This window comes from Triticum aestivum, chromosome 4B (genome assembly GCF_018294505.1).
Source record: "Triticum aestivum cultivar Chinese Spring chromosome 4B, IWGSC CS RefSeq v2.1, whole genome shotgun sequence".
In the NCBI taxonomy this organism is placed as follows: Eukaryota; Viridiplantae; Streptophyta; class Magnoliopsida; order Poales; family Poaceae; genus Triticum; species Triticum aestivum.
The window spans coordinates 251161330-251168736 of NC_057804.1; positions in this window are offsets into that span (position 1 = coordinate 251161330).

Below are 7407 nucleotides of genomic sequence, written 5' to 3' on the forward strand. Positions count from 1 at the left end.
TTCGCGTTGTCTTGGCATCCAGACCTGCAGCTGGACGCATTGATGGGCCAGCGGGCCGGCTCGGAGCATCTCTTGCAGGAGCAAGCCGGCCGGATTGCCTCCCGAGCCAGCTACATCACCGAGTTCGCCTTCCACGACGATTTCCACCCGAAGCGGACGGAAGATGGTAGGGTCGTGGACGGCGACGACTACGGCTTGCTTCTCCACGATCCGGAGGGGAGCTCGGAGGAGACATGCATCTACCGCGATGGGGGTGCTGAGGAGGACACTGGTGCCTCTCTGGACCCGGAGGCCGCCGGGGGAGAGCCGTCGACGCCGCAACGCGGTGCTGGAGATGCCTGAGACATTCGATGTAGAATTTGTTAAGTAGCAGGTCCACCCACCCACTGGGGGTTTTAGGGTGTAATGAACTCGGGCCATGGGCCTTTTCTTAAATATTTTCGTACAAATGTCGTGAGTGTTTTTTCTCTTGCCTTCCGTTTTTTGGACCGATTTCATGCGCTTTTCCTTTCTCAAACCCCCCCCCCCCCCCCGCGAGTCAGACGGCCGAGGCTCCGGTGTATGACAAAGAGTTTGATTCTTCGAGAGGAGCACGCAGGACTTGGGCCCTTCGAAACATTGAGCGCGAGCGAAACACCCATTGGGTCGGCTAGCGGCAATCTGGCGAAGCCGGTTGGCGAGCAGCCAGTCATGCGACTGTTTATTTGATGAGCGGCGGGCCGGGTTGATCGACCCGGCAGCCTTTGACTTAGTGTATGAAGCGTAAAGGAGCTCTAGCCCATTGTGCTTGCCAGCCGACAGCCAAAGCTGGATCTGTGGCTTTAGGGCGAAGTGGGGGACCACGGCATCCTAACTGTATCAGGAATCACCAAGTAAGGCGGCGGGGTGGCGACCGAGCCGGCCAGCCCCCGAGCCCCCTGGTCGAGCGAGTCAGACCGGTGGCCGGGTTCAGTGGCATAGTGATGCAGGAAAATAGGGACACAATAAATTGGTCGACAAAAGGCAGCCCCCGAGTCTCGTTCGGGAACCCCATAGTTTTATGTGTTTACAAAAGGTGATGATACATACACTCGTGCGGCGGAGGAGTTCCGCATTCCGCGGCCGGGTCGTTTCTTCGCCGGTGGTGTCCTTCTTGAGCTTCCTTGACTTGCGTGCATCGATGAGGTAGTAGGCGTTGCAGTCACGCAAGGCCCTGCTCACGATGAATGGTCCCTCCCATGGAGGGGACAGCTTGTGATGGCCTGCTTGCTCTTGGACGAGTCGGAGGACGTGGTCGCCCTAGCGGAACGCGAGGGGCTTGATCTTCTTGCTGTGGTAGTGCCTCAGGCCTTGCTGGTAGATGGCCGAACGGCTGAGTGCCAGGAGGCGTGCTTCTTCGAGCAGGTCGACACCATCTTCGCGGGCTTCTCTGGCTTCGGCTTCGGTGTACATCGCGACGCGCGGCGATTCGAACTTGACGTCGGTCGGGATGACGACTTCAGCTCCATAGACGAGGAAGAACAGGGTGAACCCGGTCGACCGATTCAGCGTGGTGCGTAGACTCCAGAGAACGGGCGGCAACTCATCAAGCCAGCTGACGAGTGTGCATATGAGTGGCTCGACGAGTCGTGGCTTGACGCCGGACAGGATGAGTCTGTTGGCCCGCTCGACCTGCCCGTTGGATTGCGGATGTGCAATGGAGGTCAGGTCGAGGCGGATGCCAGAGACAGAGCAGTATTTCTCGAGCGCGGCCTTGGCGAAGTTGGTGCCGTTGTCCGTGATGATGCTGTTCGGCATGCCGTAGCGCACCGCTATGTCCTTGATGAACCGAACGGGTGTTGGCACGTCCAGTTTCTTGATTGGTCTTGCCTCGATCCACTTGGAGAATTTGTCTACTGCCACCAGCAGGTGCGTCATGCCGCCTTGAGCGGGTTTGAAGGGTCCAACCATGGCGAGTCCCCAGACTGCGAAGGACCAAGCGATCGGTATGGTGCAGAGTACTGACGCCGGCTGGTCGCTGCGTTTGCTGAAGCGCTGGCATCCCTCACACTTGAGGACGAGCGACTCGGCATCTTGGAGGGCCGTGGGCTAGTAGAAACCGTGGCGGAATGCCTTGGCCACCAGGGATCGCGATGTGGTGTGGTGCCCGCACTCGCCCTGATGTATGTCGAGGAGGATGTCGATGCCCTACTCCTGCTCGACGTAGTGCTGGAACATGCCGGTGGAGCTGCGCTTGACGAGCTCATTGTTAATGATGCAGTAGGCAGACGCCTGGCGCTGCACTTGCCGAGCTTCTGTCTCGTCCATGAGGAGAACCGTGTTCCAAGAATTCTGATATTGGGAGAGCCAAAGATGGAGCAGTAACCACGGAGAAGACGGCCACCAGGGTGGGTTCCGAGTCGGCCGCCCCCGAGCCCAGTTGGGAAGCCCCCGGGTCGGGGATGGCGACGGCCAGGTCCAGGGCAATGGTGGCCGGGTCGAGATGAGCAGCCCTCGGGCCGGGTTCAGCAGTCACCGGGCCGGGTTCAGCAGCCCCAGGGGCGGCTTGAGGTGCGGCCGGGTAGTCTGGAACGTGGATGGACTCGGAGTCCGGCAATGGCTTGACGGACGGCTTGCGCAGGTGCTCGAGGGAGACACCGGACGGGATGGCTTGTCGGGATTAGGCGATCTTGACGAGCGTGTCAGCTGCTTCGTTCTCCGCGTGCGACACATGGAGGAACTCGTAGCCCTCGAAGGATCCGGATAGCTTCTGGACGAGGAAGCGGTAGCTTGCCATGTTGGAGTCGCGGGCATCACATTCGCTGGAGCACTGCTGCACCACCAGGTTCGAGTCGTCGTAGCACAAGATGCGCCGGATGCCGAGTTCCTTGGCAACCCGGAGGCCGTGCACAAGGGCTTCATACTCGGCGACATTGTTGGAGGCGGCGAAGTGGATCTGGAGCACGTAGTGGAGTCGGTCGCCCTTTGGGGACGAGAGTACGATGTCGGCCCCCAGGCCGAGTCGCATCTTGGATCCATCGAAATGCATGTGCCAATGCGTCAAGTCAGGGGGCGGCGGCAAGTACTGGGTCTCGGTCCAGTCGACGAGGAAGTCGGCCAGGGCTTGAGACTTGATCGTGGTGCGGGGCTCGTAGAGGATGGTGTGGCCGGCTAGCTGGATCGCCCACTTGGCAACCCGGCCAGAGGCATCCCGGCACCTGACGATCTCTCCTATAGGCGCCGTGCTGACCACGGTGACGACGTGCTTCTTGGCGGTGAAGTACACGCTGTAACACATCTTCTGGTAGTGCGGGTAGTTCTGCTTGGAGATGGAGAGCACCTCGCTTAGGTAGTAGACTGGGCGTTGGACGGCTTGGATCCTGCCCTTCTCTGGTCGCTCGACCACCAACACCATGCTGACCACCCGCGAGGTCGCGGCTATGTAGAGCAACAGCAGCTCCTTGTCGGTCAGTGAGGCCAGGACTGGTGCGGTGGAGAGCATGCGCTTGAGGTCTTGGAAGGCCTCGTCTGCCTTGTTGTTCCATTTGAACGGGCTTGTCTTCTTCATCAGCTGGTAAAGGGGTAGCGCCCTCTCGCCCAGCCGGCTTAGAAACCGGCTGAACTAGGCCAACCATCCGGTGAACTTCTGGACATCGCGCAGCCGAGGTGGCTTGCGCATTTGCTCGATGGCCTTGATCTTCTCCGGGTTCGCCTCAATGCCACGTTCCAAGACGAGGAAGCCAAGTAGCTTTTCGGCCGGGACGCCGAAGACGCTTTTTTCCGGGTTGAGTTTGACCTTGTATTCGCGGAGGTTGGCAAATGTGTCCTTCAAATGGTCGAGGAGCGTGAGGTGTTGCTTGGTCTTCACCACAATGTCATCCATGTACACGTGGATATTGCGGCCGAGTTGCAGTAGCAGGCATTTCTGCATGCAGCGTTGGAAGGTGGCGTCGGCGTTCTTGAAGCCGAACGACATGGTGATGTAGCAATACGCCCCAAAGGGCGTGATGAAGGATGCCTTCAGGGCATCGGTTGGGTCCAGCTTGATCTGGTGGTAGCCAGAGTAAGCGTCCAGGAAGGACAGGAGCTCGCACCTGGCGGTCGAGTCGATGATTTGGTTGATCTGCAGGAGAGCGGACGGATACTTGGGGCAGGCCTTGTTGAGGCTGGTGTAGTCGATACACATGTGCCAGGTCTTGTTCTTCTTGAGGACGAGGACTGGATTGGCCAGCCACTCGGGGTGAAACACTTCCATTATGAAGTCGGCCGCCAAAAGCTTGGTGACCTCTTCACCAATGGTTCTTATTTTCTCTTCGGAAAATCATCGTAGGGGTTGACGGACAGGCTTGGCGTCCTTGCGAACGTGAAGTTTGTGCTCGGCGTACTTCCTCGGGATACCCGACTTGTCCTTGGGGGTGCATGCGAAGATATCCCGATTCTCACGGAGGAAGTCGACGAGCTCGCCTTCCTATTTGCTGTCGAGGTGGGCGCCTACGACAAGGTACTTGCTGCAACTGGGATCTTCCGGGTTCAGCTTCACTTTCTTGGTCTCCTTGGAGGGTTTGAAGGCGGCATCGTCGACCGGGCCTTGGGTCGGGATCGACGCAGCGAAGGCCGGTCAAACAATTCCTTCGTTGTTTTAATGAAGAAAGGTGCAAGGCCATTGGTGAAGAAGTGGCCCGGCTCTTGGCGGCTGGGTTTATTGTTGAAGTGTTTCATCCTTAATGGTTGGCTAACTCTGTGCTGGTACTTAAGAAGAACGACACTTGGCGTATGTGCATGGATTACACATACCTTAACAAGGCATGTCTGGCTGATCCTTTTGCTCTCCCTCGTATTGATCAGATCACTGATGCTACGGCGGGTTGTGAGCATTTGAGTTTTCTAGATGCTTATTCTAGTTATCATCAGATCAAGATGGCAGTTAAGGACCAGGAGAAGACATCCTTTATCACTCCCTTTGGAGCCTTCGCTACGTGTCTATGCCTTTTGGGCTCAAGAGTGCCCAGGCGACTTATCAGCGTTGTGTTCAGAATTGTCTCCATAGCCAGATTGGACGCAATGTTCATGCTTATGTGGATGATATCGTTGTGAAATCCAGGAAGAAGGAGACCTTGATAGATGATCTGAAGGAGACCTTTGACAATCTCCGGGTTTACAAGATGATGCTTAGCCCGAATAAATGTGTTTTTGGTGTCCTAGTGGGCAAGCTCTTGGGTTTTCTGGTTTATGAGAGAGGTATTGAAGCTAACCCGGAGAAAATCAAGGCTATCACTTCTTTAGCTAAGCCGGCGTGTATTAATGTTGTTCAGTGTTTGGCGGGTCGTATTGCGGTCTTAAGTCGGTTTATAAGCCGCCTGGGAGAAAAGGTTATTCCTCTGTACCAGATGATGAAGAAGAAAAATCACTTTGTTTGGAGTGATGCTGCCAATGAGGCGTTCGAGGCTCTTAAGAAACAGTTTTCTAAGCCGCTGGTTCTGGCAGCTCCTATTGATAAGGAGCCCTTGCTTTTATATGTGGCTGCTAACAACAGAGCCGTCAGTGTGGCAGTTGTTGTGGAGAGGAAGGAGTCAGGCAAAGAATATCCAGTTCAAAGGCCGGTTTACTATGCCCGTGAGGTGCTAATTGAGTTTATGAAGAGATACCCACATTGGCAGAAGTTAGTATATGGGGTATTCATGGCTAGTCGCAAGTTGAAGCATTATTTCTTTGGTAATCCCACCACCGTGGTCTGTTCTGCTCCTCTGGGGGATATTATTCAGAACAGAGAAACTACAGGCCGGGTGGCTAAGTGGGCCATTGAACTTGGACCCCATGGTTTGAAATATGTGCCTCGAACAACCATTAAGTCTCAGGCCCTTGTTGATTTCATCAATGACTGGACAGAGTTGCAGATGCCCGAGGATAAGCCGGATAATACATATTGGACTATTCATTTTGATGGATCTTGGCAGTTGGAAGGCTTGGGGGCTAGAGTTATTTTGACTTCCCCACGAGGTGATAAGTTTAGTTATGTTTTGAGGCTGATGTTTCCTTGCACTAACAATGCAGCTGAATATGAGGCTTTACTCCATGGTCTTCAGATGGCTAAGGAGATGAACCTAAGCCAGGTCAGGTGTTTTGGCGATTCATATCTGGTGGCTCAGCAAGTCTCGGGAACTTGGGATTCCAAAGACCCACTCATGGCGACTTATCACCGAGAGGTTGATGATATTGCTGGTCATTTCAAGGGTTATCAGGTGGAGCACATTAATCGCATGAAAAATGAGGTCGCTAATGCTTTAAGACGGCAGGGGTCCCAGCGTAAACTGGTACCACCTAATATTTTTCTTGTTGTTCTGAATAATCCTTCAGTTAAATTACCTACAGAAGAGGATCTTGCTATCCCTGACCCAGAGGCATAGTTGGTGGCGGCTCTTCATGCTATTCTGATTGGATAGTCCCATATTTGGCTTATATGACCCGGGGTGAGTTACCTGATGATGAAACATTGGCCAGGCAAATAACCCGGAGGTCTAAGTCAATGACCATTGTCAATGGCGATTTACACCGATGTAGTGTTACAGGGGTGTTTCAGCGATGTATTTCTCCTAAGGAGGACTATGAGATTCTAAGGGAGATTCATAAAGGAGATTGTGGCCATCATGTCGGCTCTAAGTCTCTTATCACCAAGGCTTTTCATCGTGGGTTTTATTGGCTGATGGCTCATGCTGATGCGAAGATCTGGTTAGCAAGTGAGATGGCTGTCAGAAATTTTCCAAACGGGCTCATGTGTCGGCTCAAGAATTGAGGATGATTCCAATTACTTGGCCGTTCGTAGTTTGGGGCTTGGATATGGTAGGACCTTTCAACAGGTCCAAGGATAAAAAGACCAACCTTTTGGTGGCGGTTGATAAGTTCATAAAGTGGGTCGAGGCAGAGCCGGTCAGCAAGTGTGATGCGGAAACGACTGTTCAATTCGATGAAAAGTTGATTTTCTGTTTTGGCTATCCTCATAGCATCATAACTGATAATGGCACTAACCTGTCTAAGGGTGCTATGAAAGAATTCTGCCAACAAGAGCATATTCATCTTGATGTTTCATCACCAGCTCACCCTCAATCCAATGGTCAAGCCAAAAGGGCCAATCAAGAAATCTTGAAAGGTATAAAGCCCCGGCTTATGGTCCCCTTGCAGACGAGCCGGGTTGTTGGGTCGAGGAGTTACCCTCAGTGCTTTGGAGTATCAATACTACCCCCAACAGATCCACGATTTATACACCTTTCTTCATGGGTTACGGAGCAGAGGCGGTTCTTCCCAGTGATATTCGTCACGACTCAGCCCGTTTAGCGGCTTATGTTGAAGCTGATAATGAAAAAGCATGTCAAGATGCTCTTGACTTGTTGGATGAAGAGTGTGATCTTGCGGCGGCTCGTCTAGCAATATACCAGCAAGATCTATGTCGCTATC